This window comes from Pleurodeles waltl, chromosome 5 (assembly GCF_031143425.1).
Source record: "Pleurodeles waltl isolate 20211129_DDA chromosome 5, aPleWal1.hap1.20221129, whole genome shotgun sequence".
Taxonomy (NCBI): domain Eukaryota; kingdom Metazoa; phylum Chordata; class Amphibia; order Caudata; family Salamandridae; genus Pleurodeles; species Pleurodeles waltl.
Window position 1 is genome coordinate 659,067,606 of NC_090444.1, and position 15,921 is coordinate 659,083,526.

Genomic DNA, 15,921 nt, shown 5'->3' on the forward strand with positions numbered 1-15,921 from the left:
TGGGGACAGAAAGGCCTAAAAAATAGGCATATCTGCCCCCAAGGGGGGCAGAACTGCCCAAAAATACATGTGGGCCCCTGGGGGCGACCCTTGCCCAAGGGGCCGCCCCCCAAAACAAAAAATAAAAACCCTGGTGTCTAGTGGCTTTCTGCCCCCCTTGGGGGCAGATCGGCGTAAAAATAGGGCCAATCTGCACCCAAGGGGGGCAGAAACGACGATAAATACATTGCGCCCCCGGGGGGAGAGACCCTTGCCCAAGGGGCCACCCCCCAACACAAAGCACACATACAAACATATCTTTCTGGTGCTATTGGGATTCTGCCCCCCAAGGGGGGCAGAACTGCCCAAAAATACATGTGGGCCCCTGGGGGCGACCCTTGCCCAAGGGGCTGCCCCCCAACACAAAAAATAAAAACCAACAATAAAATCCCTGGTGTCTAGTGGCTTTCTGCCCCCCTTGGGGGCAGATCGGCCTAAAAATAGGGCCAATCTGCCCCCAAGGGGGGCAGAAACGACAATAAATACATTGCGTCCCTGGGGGGAGCGACCCTTGCCCAAGGGGCCACCCCCCAACACAAAGCACACATACATACATACTATTTCTGGCGCTATTGGGATTCTGCCCCCCTTGGGGGCAGAAAGGCCTAAAAAAAATAGGCCTCCCTGCCCCCAAGGGGGGCAGAACTGCCCAAAAATACATGAGGGCCCCTGGGGGCGACCCTTGCCCAAGGGGCCGCCCCCCAACACAAATCGGCCTAAAAATAGGGCCAATCTGCCCCCAAGGGGGGCAGAAACGACAATAAATACATTGCGCCCCCGGGGGGAGCGACCCTTGCCCAAGGGGCCACCCCCCAACACAAAGCACACATACATACATACTATTTCTGGCGCTATTGGGATTCTGCCCCCCTTGGGGGCAGAAAGGCCTAAAAAAAATAGGCCTCTCTGCCCCCAAGGGGGGCAGAACTGCCCAAAAATACATGAGGGCCCCTGGGGGCGACCCTTGCCCAAGGGGCCGCCCCCCAACACAAAAAATAAAAATCAACAATAAAATCCCTGGTGTCTAGTGGCTTTCTGCCCCCCTAAAAATAGGGCCAATCTGCCCCCAGGGGGGGCAGAAACGACGTAAAATACATTTGCCCCCAAAGGGTCGCTCCCCTACACTAATAAGCACTCAACAGAGAAATCCCTGGTGTCTAGTGGGCATTCCTGCTGCCCGATCGCATCGCGATCGGGCAGCAGGAATGCTCAAAGAGACATCGAGGGAAAGGAAAACCCTTTCCTTTCCCTCGATGCCTCTCTCAGAGCACCCCCACCCCGCACGAAGGTGAAATACTCACCTTCTCCCTTGACGCGCTGGAAGCAAATGGCTTCCAGCGCGTCTTTCCCCCTTTCCATGAAATCAGCGCGCGATCACGCGCTGACGTCATGGGGGGGGGGGTGGGGGGGTGGGCGTGAAAGGGGAAGGGATTCCCCTTTCAGCCCTGGCCTGGGGGTGTTGGGGGGCGGCCCTCGGGGGAAGCGCTAGCCAGTCCCAGGACGTAATGGTTACGTCCATGGCGCCACACGGGCGCTGCCATGGACGTAACCATTACGTCCCAGGCGGGGAAGGGGTTAAAATACTTGTTTCATTTGTGCTTTCCTAAATCTGATGTGTTCCAAAATAATTGTACAGTTTATTGATTGCCATTTAAATGTTGCTGTGTGCCAGAAAAAATAACATCCTACGGCATTTCTTTTCACATCCCCATTTTCCAGTAGGATTGTCCCATAAAACCTCTCACTTTGCAGTCAGAGCAAGAAAAGTAAACATCAACCTCACTCAGAAGACAGAGCCTAACATTTGGCCTCTATCCTTGAAAGTACAACAAACGTGACAAGATAAAAACAATGTTTCAAGGCCTGTTAATTGCTCATTCACTTCTGTACTCCAGCATGGGTATTTTGGGGGTGCTTCAGAACCTCCGACTCCCCTACTTGCATGGGAGTGAAATTTAGAAAAGGATTTTTTAATTATGTTATTAGTAAAGAACACTGACCAAAATAAAAAAAGACCAAAATAAATACCCAAAACATTGTTCTTGCGAGAACGGGGAACTAGTAGTGACAGATAAGTGTAATCAGTCAAGCAGAAAGATAAGAGGCAGAAAATCTTTATAAAGAAATACAGCATGTTTACTTCTGTGAACTTGTATAAAAGTGAGCCAACTGAAAACACATGTACTCTTTTGGAATATCTCACAGAGAAGATAAAAAAAGTTCTCAGAAAGCGAGCACTCATGGAATAATACAAGGAGCCAGTCAGAGAGATGGTAAATAGGCTATGGTCCACCGGAGGGATAGAGACATGCTTTCTGGACAGCCTAAAACAAATAAAGCCTCCAAATGGAAGGCAAGCAAATGTGAACACAAAGCCAATTGTTTTACAGTGTAATCAATGGGTGGAAGGCATTCCCAGGGAACCTTTCAACATGTCCCTAATATGCCTTTGCATCCAGTCAGCTGCGCTGCCTGCTAGGATTTAACCTAATGACCCAAATGAGGATGAAGGGGGACACTAGACCACCTAACCCCGGTCGACGCATTCCAACGCTCTGCTCTGTTTTCCCTTAAATTTAGCATACACAAGCACAGATAATGTGACATACTTTGTGTATATCTGCCTTTTTAAATTGAATGCCAGGCAAGAGGAAACTGTAAAATTCAGCCTTTCAGAAAGAAACTGTTATCTTGCCAAAGAGTGACTTTTATAGATGACACCAATGAGGTTAAATTGTGCACTTAGATTAGTTGGCCAGAGGTTTGATCATTTAAAAGTTGAATTCCTTTCAAAGATGCTCAATATCAGCGTACAAATGGGCGAGAGGCACAGATGAAAGTAACAAATTGCATCGTGTGCTTTATTGTGCTCTTATTTTTTCATTGTAGGAAGATTGCTTCTTGCCCTTTTGTTGTGTATATCTACATGGTTTATGTCAACCACTCGTTCATATCACTTTAAATACTTACTACACTGCATTCAAACTTCTTTTTAAAAAGCATTGTTAGTGTCTCTCTTGCCACTTTCACTTTGTCTTTTTGCCATTTCTGGGTTCCAGGAGCAAAACTGGATTATGCACTTAATTTGTCCATGAGCTCTAAAATGCTGAGGGGCTCTTGCGCATCTGGGAATCATGTTGTGGTAATTGATAACACGCTATGAAGGTTTGACTGCTATTTAATTATATCCACAGGCAGCAGTGGATGCTTCCGGGAATGGACGAAGGTGCTCATTAAATACTCAGTGTTATTTCACCACACCGAACCTGGCCTTTGTTGATAAAGCATCATGACTACACAGAATTAAACAGACACGGACTGTCCATCAAACGTTTTCTCTTTAACTACAGGTCTTTTTTAAGAATGTTTGACAAAATTACTTATTTTTCTAATAAGCGTTTTTCTTATTTTATTTATCAGTTTCTATTGACCTTGTCCTACAGCAGTCTGGAAGATTCACCTCAAAACACACAGAAGAGATTCAATAGCAAAGGAGCTTATGTTTTTGGAAGGTTTGGTGTTAACTAGAGAGCAAATGCTAAATATTCCTGCAAGGTCTTCCACAGGCGTTAAATAAATTGAGTAATCGGTTTTTTGACGATGGTTACCTCTATGAGAGTGATTTTCCGAGGAATCGCCAGACAGTAGGCTACCTGAATTGATTGATGGAAACAGTTGTTGGATCTGTATGGAACCAAATATTACCACAAGCAAGGACTGGGTTGAATTTAACAATCTCAGGCCCAAATGTATCAATATTTGGTGCAGCGCAACGCAGTACGAAGACTTGCTTCTGTGTGTCAGATGGAGAGGACAGTAAGGCGCCATAGTTACCAAGATATGACGCATTCCTGAGCTGGTACATTATGTGCTGCCTAGTGCCAATGCACACACTTGTGTGCAGTGGTGCATGAGTGCGTGTTCTGCAGGCAGGATTGTTTTTGTGTGGGAAAGGACACCTTCCCGCACAAAAACAATCCTTAACAGGCTTTTGCCTCTGCAGCATACTTTGAAAGAGGAAACACTGAGGAGAAAAAAATATATTTCTCCTCGTTGCGCCTCTATTGGGAAGGTGTATACTTTAGATCCATTTCCAGGTTTACTTGTCTTGGTAAATCTGTGAATGCAGCAAAATAGATGGGAGGATGAGCATGGATGTCAATTCACGGAAATGTCAGGGATAGTGGAAGTGACATCACATGCCCTTTGACTTCCACTTTCATTCACACACACATTTTTACACATACACACAAATTCACACTTACATGCACTCCCTCTCACATGCACACTCTTACCGCAAGCATGCACACAGCACAACTTTTTTTACCTAGCTCATCTGCCATGGAAGGGCGTATTCCAGGTAATTGTACTCCATTGTTATTACACTACTAGTGAACAATATATTATTATTCGCTGTTAGTGTAATAAGAAATGTCAGAAAACAAAGAGAGTTTGGCCCCGACTGAACGAGCTGCCACTGTGTTCCTGGCACTGAATTTGTCACCTCTGAGGCCAGGGGTCACAAAGGCACTGCATGGGGTGGCAAAGGGCAAGCTAGGGGTTGCAGCTGTGACCCCTGGCGATCCCTAAATGACGTCCATGTGGTGCGCGGGACACCCAGTTACCACCAATATAACGCCATCCTGAACAGTGTAATGCAAGGCAGTGACTTGTGCTGCTTTACATTACTCCGAATTTTGAAGCCACGAGATGACACAAAAGGTGACCTTGAGTAGCTTCGTAAATTTGACTTAAGGATAATTTTGCAAAATTGTGCAGGAAAAATTCTAAGGGTCCCTGCAAATGTGTAATCCCAATTTGGGCACAAATTCCTGTTTCCTACAAGGAAAGTTGTACGTTAGTGCTGAATATTTTTGATTGTTACTTTATTTTGTTCTTATATAGTAAGATATGTGGGAAATTGTTACTTGTAAGGAAATGGATTATGTGCCAGGAATTTCTATATAATATAGAAATCATTGCTATGGAAAGCAATTTGTGTTTCAAATATATGTCCGGTGTCGCGAGATTTTACTATTATTTCCTAGACTAGAGTCAGAAATATTTCCCTTAGCCAGATTACGGAAGGGTCTTGTGGTGGCGTGTGCATTTGTGTCTTTTTCAGTGCTTCTTGGGCATTTATGTATTACATATGGGGCCTTACACGCTAGTGTGACCCATTACGTACTACGCAATGTGTAGGTACATTTAATGATCAAACATTGTAAAAGGCACATTCATATATTTGCGGGGATCCTGACCTGTCTCAAATGTGGAAAAACATTTGCTGAGCACCTGTGGTGACATGTTATTATTACAAAGGCAGGAGCAAAAAGGCTCTGTGAGACACACAGAAAGTTGTACACAGTTAGGCCCATATTTATACTTTTTGGCGCAAACCTGCGCTAGCGCAGATTTGCGTCAAAAAGTTTAACACGGGCTACCGCCATTACAAAGCGCCAGTTGGGTGCCTTATTCATGGAATGACGGTAGCCGGTGCTGTGGCCTGGTTAGCATCAACATAAATTATGGCAACTGGGCAGCGGCGGCGAAGAGAAATCTGGGGGTTGTGCGCCAAAGAATGGTGCAAGCCAGGTTAGAGTAAAAAATATTGGCTCTAACCTGACTAGCATCATTTTTTTGCACAAAACCCCATGGAAATGACTCCTGTCTTAGCAAAGACAGGAGTCATGCCCTCCTGCCCAAAGGCGATGCCCAGGGGACTTCTGTCCCCTGGGCAAGGCCCTTCGGCACAGTGGCATGTAGGGGGGCCCAAGTTAGGCCCCCCTATGCCACTTCTATGTAAATAAAATAACACTTACCTCTACTTACCGTAGATGGGTCCCCTTATCCATGGGTGTCCTCCAGGGGTGGACGAGGGTGACAAGGGGTGTCCCTGGGGACAGGGAAGGGCACCTGTGGACTGCTTTCATGGTCAGAGACCATGGAAATGAGCCCACAGGTCCCTTAACGCCTGCCCTGACCCAGGCACTAAAAAATGCCTCTAAACCAGTTTAGAGTCATTTTTTAAGGCCCTCCCCTCCTGTGCATAATTTTTGCACAGGCGTATAAATAAGGCGCAAAGGCCTTAGAGTCATTTTTTGCCCTCAAACGCCTACCTTGCATCTCATTATCGCAAGGTAGGTTTCCACGGTAAAAACATGACTCAAACTCCATAAATTTGGCGCTAGACGGGTGTAGCGCCAAAGTATATATATGGAGTTAGGTTTGCGCTGGTTTTCCGTAAAACAAAATGCAGCAAATTTGGCACAAACAGAGTATAAATATGACCCTTAGTGTCTCCTTTTGGTGACCAATTGATTCCTGGCACAGGGGTCCCAGGGATCTGCCTCAAGGTGACTGTATTCACCAACAATGCCACAGCCAAATTCAGCCTGGTCTCTCGGGAGAGAAAGATGTTGCACTAGTTCAAGAACAGCTGCCTCATGTTTCACTGCAAAAGTTCTCTACAACTCAGAGGCAAACTGTGTCAGTTTGTGAATGCTCTAAAAAGAGCACATTTTTGTTCTTGATTAAACTGTCCTTCTGTTTTTGGCGCATCTAGTGCTATCCAAAAGTTGCATGATGGCCAAAGCTGTATTGTTGCAGTTTTACCAAATCACCAAAAACTGTAAGCATTTGCTTTTAGGACAAGCAAAGCAATTTCAAAAACATATCATGTGAAAGGGAGTTTGAGGATAATTTAAGGCAGAATCAAAGGTTCAAAAAGGTCATGGCTTTGCTCAGCCTAGATTTGCTAAGATCTAGAAAGGTAATTGAGCAAGGCAAACAGGGAACAAAAACCACAATCATCTTGGTTTCTTATTTCATCTTTTAAATTATGTATCCTAGACAATTATTTCATATTCGGCAGGCCATAAACATATCAGCAATTTATTGCATTAATATCTACATTTATTGTACGTTAGGAAACCCTTTTCATGACAGAATGAGAATCTGTACCCCATTCAATAGAGGACAAAAACTAACAAGACACTGATTCGTAAGACATGAGCAAGCATCACAAGTGTTATAGGCTACATGCAAAGCTGATCCTTTAACATCGGAAGACCATGTGATTCAGAGCTTGATCTATTTCTCTTAGGAGACCAATGCAAAGCAAAAGTCAATTCTAGTGTTGACACCTAGGCTACTCAAACAGGACATCAGATTTGTTTTTCAGAACCATAAACAGTGAGTATCACAATAGATGGACAGTCATCAGAATACAAGATACAAGTAGTCCTAGAAAACCCCCAGGAATGTATGGAAATATCCCTCATGGAAGTAGCAATGACAGAAGGTTTACTTCACAGAAATACACGAGATTTATCTCCATTTAGAGAACAATGCCACAGATGTCTAATAAACAGTTTTTCTTTATTCAAACAAATCAATGAAGGACAAGCCTCCAATAAAGAAGTGACAAATCTAGATCTCAATTAAAACTAATGGATAGAAACTCAAACTCTCCCATGCCTAGAATGAAGATCTCGTTCTGAGGTATGAGCAAACAGATAGGCTATATTTTGTACCCTTAGCTATTTTTGTAACAATTATTTACACACTAGTACATCTGTCATTCGAAGTAATGATTAATGTTTGAGTGTGAAACAACTTTCTTTCTCCACCCTCTTTTCCGCCCCCTATCCCAAGCACAGAGGAACCACCAGGAACACAAATAAAAGAAGTTTCTGCCAAGTGGCCCTCACACAGCTTTCTCCACTGTGCTCATCCCTATTTCTTCAAATGAATCCGATATGCTGAACTCAGGCTGGCAATCATAGTACCTACCCCTTCAACCACTGCACCATGAAATCCACCTTATAAGTACCAACCCAATTATCCATATTAGACGTGCCTGTTCTTGGTGTGCTTTCTCCTGCCTTTTTCGGCTTCTGACCTCCTGTTCTTGATCCTGTGCTGAATTTAGTTTTTGCTGGCTTCAGGTCTTGGGGCACTTTACCACTACTGAACAGTGCAAAAGTGCAATTGCTCTATGTCTAAATGGTATTGGTGATTGGTTTATCCATGATTGGTATATTTCAATTACTAGTAGGTTCCTAGTATGCTGCCTTAGGTGTGCCCAGGACCTGTGACATGTCCTGATGGTGAAATAATGCTAAATTAATATTTCACTGTTGCAAGGCCTCTCTCTCCCATAGGGTAACATCGGGATTGCTTTGAAATATTTTTTAAGTGTAATTTCCCATTGGGGACGATAGAGATGTGGAGTTTGGGGTCTCCGAACTCACAATTCAATATTAAATCATTTGGTGAAGTTGTTTTTTTAATTGAAAGTTTGAAAATGTCACTTTTAGTGTGCATTTTCTTGCCTAACCATTATGTGCCTCTGTCTGGCTGTGGAAAACAAGTCTGGGTCCGGGTGACAATTGGGCTGTTTGTGAATTCACTCTAGACAGTCACACAAAGGGGGTTGAGGTGCGACTTCCATACCCTGATGGGTATCTCTGACTGTAGCGATGGGAGGAGCTGACGCTTGCACCTGAATAGGGCTGTGCCTTGCATTACGCAAAGCAGTCTCCAACCCCCTGGAGTGTGTCTGGGGCCAGGGCAGGAAAGGCAGGGTCTTGTGCACTACAAAGATTTCTCTTTGAGATTTGTCAGCCTCAAAGACAGAAATGGGTATAAGTGCTGAACCTCTGACCCCACATAGTTAGACCACTTCTGGACTGAGGACATTCTGCTAGGAAAAAGAGCTAAATGCTGTAGGAGGGATTGCCACTCTGCCTTTTGCTTTGTTGTGTTGGCCTGCTGCTTCTGTCCTGGGAGTGAAAGGACTGGACTTTTCTCTTCACATCCTGCTTTCCAAGGCTCTCCAAGGGCTTGAACTGAGCTTGCCTCCTGTTATGAAGTATTAGGGACATCAAAGACTTCATCTGCCAGTGACTGGGTCCTTCTGCTGAGAGTCCTGACTTGCCAAGTGGTGCCAACTCCAGTCCCCAGCCCCCAGCCCCTTTTAAGAACACACTGGCAACCTGAAGACCAAAATCCATGCTGCAGCAGAAAAATAGGCACAGAGCCTCTCTTGCGGCTGCAGAATCAACGCAGCACCTGTTTCCCTGCTGATCCATCAACAAAGTGTGTCTGGATTTTCCATGCATCATACCCGCAGTGTCGATTTCTCATCAACCCCACACCACAGTAAGGAACTGAGACTGCGTGTCTGAAAATTAACACATCGCTTTTCCTGTGAGGAAAGAATCAACACATCACCTTCCCTGCACAGTAAGAAACTGACATATTGCTTTGCTTTTCATACCTCACTTCCCCTGCGGCCTGCATCGTCTTTGTTTTTGAGACATTCTAGGTACTTTGTGCTAAAAAGAAACAATCATTGATTCCTAAGGATTAAGACTCATTTCAACCTTTAAAAAGTGATATCTTTACTTTTGTATGTTGGACTTTTTGTGTTGTGGTCTTGTTTCACTCAGATACTGTTATAAGCAGCGATTTAACAAGACACTGTCCGACTATGTAAATATGTGTATATATATGTCACAAGTTATCAGTTAACGTAGAAACACAGTTAGCCATCAATTTACACTGAAATTTAAACCACGAGTAATAATATGGCACGTTCCGTTCTCCCTAGAATGTTGAGACACATGGAATCACCGGGAGCTTAGAGTAGAATGTTGAAGTAGGTTCCTGTGAGTGGGATTGTGAGGAGTTGATGAATAAACATCTTCCTACCAGAACTCGTGAGTTGTCTGTAGTTATTACAGATAACATAAATTAGCGACGAGGATGGGATGCGCCTAATTTACTAGTAAAGAACTGCGCAGGGGCAGTGTAACTCCTCACCCCTGAACCAGTTAATTAACCACTCTTTCGCCTGGGTAATGGTACCAAGTGACGTCCACTGTGAGCAGAGGAACTCCTTCCATCAACAATCAAGTTGGGGTGAGTCTGAGATGGTTTTACCATCATGAACTTTTAAGGTGTATCAGTATTGAGTGCAGGACGTCAGGACTGTGAACTGTGAAGCAAAGGATTGGAGATTAGCGCAGCGGCTGGGGAAGCGGCTCCTTTTGCCGAGTTAAGGAGTGGAAAGGAAGCAGGTGGAAGTGTCCCATTATCGGCGCTAAGCAGGCGTTCCTGAATCACCGGGAGCTTAGCGTAGAATGTTGAAGTAGGTTCCTGTGAGTGGGATTGTGAGGAGTTGATGAATAAACATCTTCCTACCAGAACTCGTGAGTTGTCTGTAGTTATTACAGATACATATTGTCTATTGTTCTAAACTGGTGTGGAGAATGTTTGTGGTCTGATCACTGTGTTACTGTGGGTGTGTGTACAAATACTTTACACATTGCCTCTGAGCTAAGTCTGACTTCTTGTGCCAAGCCACCAAGTGGATGAGTAGGAGCTATCTTAGCTGGGTGACTCTGTTACCCTGACTAGAATGAGGGTCTCTATTTAGGCAGGGTACCAACCACTGCCAGCTAGAGACCCCATTTCTAACAATCCATATTCATGAACACTGGTCGCTATTACCAAGACAAACTACACACTCAAAGCAAAACTGAAAAATCTGTGAGGAACACAGATCAAACTCCTCACACACACAAATAGAGCCTTAGCCAAGATTAACCCTACAGACCTCAACAACCGCATAAGCTTCCACAAAACTACCAGACACCTCACTAAGCCGGACTTCCACTTGCACACACTCCCTCATACATAGAACCAAATCCTCAACTCTAAAGCCTGGAAAAACCTGTACCTGCACATTAAAGCTTGCTTCTCAGCTCTTGAATTACACAAGAAACTGATAACCTGACTCTTCACGCAGCCTGGTCTTGGTTTGGGCCATACCTCTCCTGCTTTGGAGCCAGGATAACCTCCTGTGTGGGTCAAGCAATATACATACACACATATATACATAACATAACAAGTTTTGTGCATGAAAGTAAATATCAAATAAGCATTGTGCTCTGATTTGTGTCAGATAAATTGACTAATAGGGATGCAAACCATATACTACCCCTCTGCATACACTTTTGCTTCACCCTTCCCTCACAAATGCCACCCCATTTCTCCCCACCTCACTTCATTCATCAGAACAGTTAGGGGCATATTTACAAGAAAGTGGTGCATCAGCTGTGATGCTCCACTTTTCTTGAGCCCCCCCTGTGCCTCCCCTAATAACACCATGTGTGTGCCATATTTATAATATAGGCGTTAGGACAACAGCGTCAAAAATGTTGATGCTATTATTGCAATTTGAAGGATAAGCGCCAAAAATGATGGTGCGAATCCTGCAAAGTCAATGGAGGCCGACTAAATGCAATGAGAGCGTCAGTGTAACTTCTGCCTTAGGCATGTGTAAAAAATGATGCTAAAAATGGCGCAGTGAAACATTGTAAATTTCACTGTGCCATTTCTTTGGACCTCCCTGCTTGGAAACGCCTCCCTTGCATGCATTATGCCTGGCGCAGACATAATGTGGAGCAAGGGTTTACAAAGTGGCGGATGTATGCATTACACCACTTTGTAAATATGGTGCAGAGAAATTGCCTCCTTAGCAGCACATTAGCATAACAAATGATGTTAGTGTGGCACAAGAGGTGCAAGGGGCTTGTAAATATGCCCCTTAAAATGTTTAGTATCAAAGTGTTTGCCATATTAATTTATTCTAGTATTCGTCATTTCCATCTCTTCCACAATTCCATGCTATACCCTGAACCAACACAGGACACTGAAGCAGCATGGGAAGTGCTTGTTGGCACCGAAGCAACAGGAAGCATTTAAGAATGAAGGAGGAGGGAAGGGGGGATGCAGAATGAAAATGGGGAAGGTAATGGTGGGATGGAAGTAACACTGAGGTAGGGGGAAAGAAACACAGTGGGCAAAAGGGGAAGTACATGAGAGAGACAGCTCGAAAACACATGCAGTCTCATGGAGTATTTAACACAAACGAAAAAAGTAGTGTTTGGAAAGCAAGCAGTGGAAGCAGACATGGCAGCCAATCAAATTCCTGGTAAACAAGTAATGCTCAATGGGGTGGCAGGGGGTGAAAAACACAAGATTGGCAAGCTGACATGAATAAGAAGCAGACAAATGAGAGTGGCATGAATGCCAATAAATGAGAAGCAATGAGAGGCTCCAATCTTCTATGTTCTCTATAAGCCATAATTTGCCTTGCAACAGACAGCAAATGCACTGTCTAGTCAATGGAACAGCATAATTTGCAGCGTCATCCCTTTACATGAAATTTATATATTCAACATATGTTTAACCATATTTAACTGTGTGCACTTTACTATGTAATCAAATGTAGTAAGTGAATATCTATAATCAATTTAATAGGAGCTGCCCATATATTTAGCTGAATTATAATATATGTACTCATCCGAATTAGAAAATATACAGCTTCCCTAAATGCACTCAGTGTATTTAGTGATAGCCTTACTTGTAACTAGGCCTGAGTTGCACACATTGTATTTCCATAAATGTTTGCCAGTGTCTTGTTTTTCTCTTCTCTGATGGTGCCTTATCACTGTGTTCATTTAAGTTAGAAAAGGCTCATTGTTGATTGTATTGGACTGGTAGGAATCTGGGCCTTAATTGGAAGTTGCCTGCGAATATTCAAGATTGAGAGAGTAGGAGAGATCCTCCTGTACCAAGTAGATTGGACTGATGTTACATCCAATGTCGCCCAGATGGTTATTCCTTTGTTGAGAGTTGAGAAACTAGGACGCCAACTTGCTCCCAGAGAACATAGGTTGAATTGGTTTGTTTGGCAAAAGCTGACATTAAGATGCTTTCTGGAATCTTCTTTCATGATTTAATTATGTATTCTTTATAATAGTTGAGCAGGTCCTGTTCTGACTTTAAAGAGAGAAGGCCTCTTTTCTCGAATCAGCTGATTTCCCTGCCTGAATTTTGAGCTTTATGCTTGAGTTCTCATGCTTTTACCCTGAACCTTAAACATAGGTCATCTGATGCTGACACATTCCACATTTGATTTCATCGTTACACTTTTCATGCTTTAATTAGAATGAGGAAGTTTCTTTATGGACCCTGTTTGCTTGATATTTTGCTTGCTGTATGTGAATCTACTTTACATCTTTTCTGTCATAAGATATAAATTCAGACAGCATGATCATTAAATATGTATGCTCTTACAATATATTTTCTTCAGTTTTGCTGATTGGTTTAACTTGTAATCTGAACTAATTTGTTAATAAAGCCCTTAAGGTTTTGACATCATCCTCTCTGTTATTCTTGGGGAGCCACATTGGTTTCCCTATATCTGAAATGTATGGCTGATGTTAGCTTCTTTCTTACACTTCGACATTTAAAGGTCCATATGACCAATGGGGTATTATTTGTGATGATTTTACTAAAAGATTGAGATTCAAGGACCCCCTCTCTATCTGGAGTTAGTGACAAAAATGGTTTGTCACTGAAGTGTAGGGAACTATAATTCTCTAGAAAGAACTAGAACTTGCCCAAGGCCAGTCTATGCCCATAAAATTAATTGCCCACATTTTAACAGTGTCAGTGTTTCTGTGGTTCTGAAGGAAGTCGTGGTGGCTGAGAAGTGACTATAAGTAATGTTGTGTGTCACATTGTATAGGTCTGGCATGCGGTGTTGTGTCAGCATTGTGTGTTTTGCGTTGTAGGAGTGTATTTGTATTAGCTGTGTAAATGTATATGCGCTTAATGGTGAGCAGCTGAAATTGTTATCAAGCTCATTGCAGTCCAAGATCCTGTGATAGATAGCAAATGTATTTTGATGATTGAGATTTAAGGACACCCGCTTCATCATACACTCAGCAGAAAAATATCTGTTGGAGAAAGTTAACTCCCTTTGCTCTTTCAGTGGAAAGTAGCTTATAACCTGCAAGCTGGACTTTCTTTGAAAACAGTGTTGTACTCACTATAAGTGGGGTTATTACCCATTGGAAGCAAAATACTGTCCTTGCCAGGTGTGGGGCCAATGAGAGCTGGCCTACTGAATGCTATCCCCTCGCACTTTGGTCCTGGTAGTGAAAAACTCCTAAATTTGTTTTCCACTACTGTGAGGCCTGCTCCTCTCATGGACTAGCATTAGAACCTCTCTCATAAACTCTTAAATGGTAGATTCTGATCTGGAAGGAGTAGCAATGTCTTGTTTGGTATTGCCAGAATGGTAATGGAAAATCCTGCTTACTGCTGAAGTTGGATTTAATATTGCTATTTTAGAAATGCCACTTTTAGAAAGTGGGTATTTTTCTGCACTTACTGCCATCTGTGCCTTACAGCCTGTCTGTCTCCAATCAATGTCTGTTCTGTGGTGGTTGACAGCTCCTCTTGTGCATTCCTCCCAGACATCTACAAACACAGGACACTCAGTGACCTCTGCACTCATCTGCATACTGAATGGGTCTTACTGGGCAGGAAGGACGGAGTGGCACACACTTACATTTCAAAGGCCAGTTGCCTGCTCTCACACAAAGGACTGATAACTCCCAACAGGAATCCTGGCAGACAGGACTGGGCTGGAAGGGGAACTTGTGCACTTCAAGACCACTCTTTGAAGTTTCCCACACTTCAAAGACATTTTGGGGTTTATAAACTGAGTCTCTGAGCTCACCAAATAAGACATGACTGACCTACACCTGCCACTGTCAGAGGAACTGCGTGGCTGCACAAAGGACTCATGTAAGGAAATGCCTCCTTGGTATGGATACCCCCTGACTTTATGCCTTTGCTGATGCTAAGTTATGATTTGAAAGTGTGCTGGATCCCTGCTAACCAGGCCCCAGCACCAGTGTTCTTTCCCTAAACTGTACCTTTGTCTCCACAATTGGCACAACCCTGGCACTCAGGTAAGTCCCTTGTAACTGGTACCCCTGGTACAAAGGGCCCTGATGCCAGGGACGATCTCTAAGGGCTGCAGCATGTCTTATGCCATCCTAGGGACCCCTCACTCAGCAGATGCACACTGCTTGCCAGCTTGTGTGTGCTGGTGGGGAGAAAAAGACTAAGTCGACATGGCACTCCCCTCAGAGTGCCATGCCAACCTCACACTGCCTGTGGCATAGGTAAGTCACCCATCTAGCAGGCCTTACAGCCCTAAGGCAGGGTGCACTATACCACAGGTGAGGGCATATGTGCATGAGTACTATGCCCCTACAGTGTCTAAGCAAAACCTTAGACATTGCAAGTGCAGGGTAGCCATAAGAGTATTTGGTCTGGGAGTCTGTCAAACACGAACTCCACAGCACCATAGTGGCTACACTGAAAACTGGGAAGTTTGGTATCAACTTTCTCAGCACAATAAATGCACACTGATGCCAGTGTGCACTTTATTGTAAAATACACCCAGAGGGCATCTTAGAGATGCCCCCTGAAAACACACCCGACTTCCAGTGTGGGCTGACTAGTTTTTGCCAGCCTGCCACACACCAGACATGTTGCTGACTACATGGGGAGAGTGCCTTTGTCACTCTGTGGCCAGGAACAAAGCCTGTACTGGGTGGAGGTGCTTTTCACCTCGCCCTGCTGGAACTGTAACACCTGGCGATGAGCCTCAAAGGCTCACCCCCTTTGTTACAGCGCCACAGGGCATCCCAGCTAGTGGAGATGCCCGCCCCTCCAGCCACTGCCCCCTCTTTTGGCAGCAAGGCTGGAGGAGATAATTAAAAAAACAAGGAGGAGTCACCCCCCAATCAGGATAGCCCCTAAGGTGTCCTGAGCTGAGGTGACTCTTACTTTCAGAAATCATCCATCTTGTGGATGGAGGATTCCCCCAATAGGATTAGGGATGTGCCCCCCTCCCCACAGGGAGGAGGCACAAAGAGGGTGTAGCCATCCTCAAGGACAGTAGCCATTGGCTACTGCCCTCCCAGACCTAAACACACCCCTAAA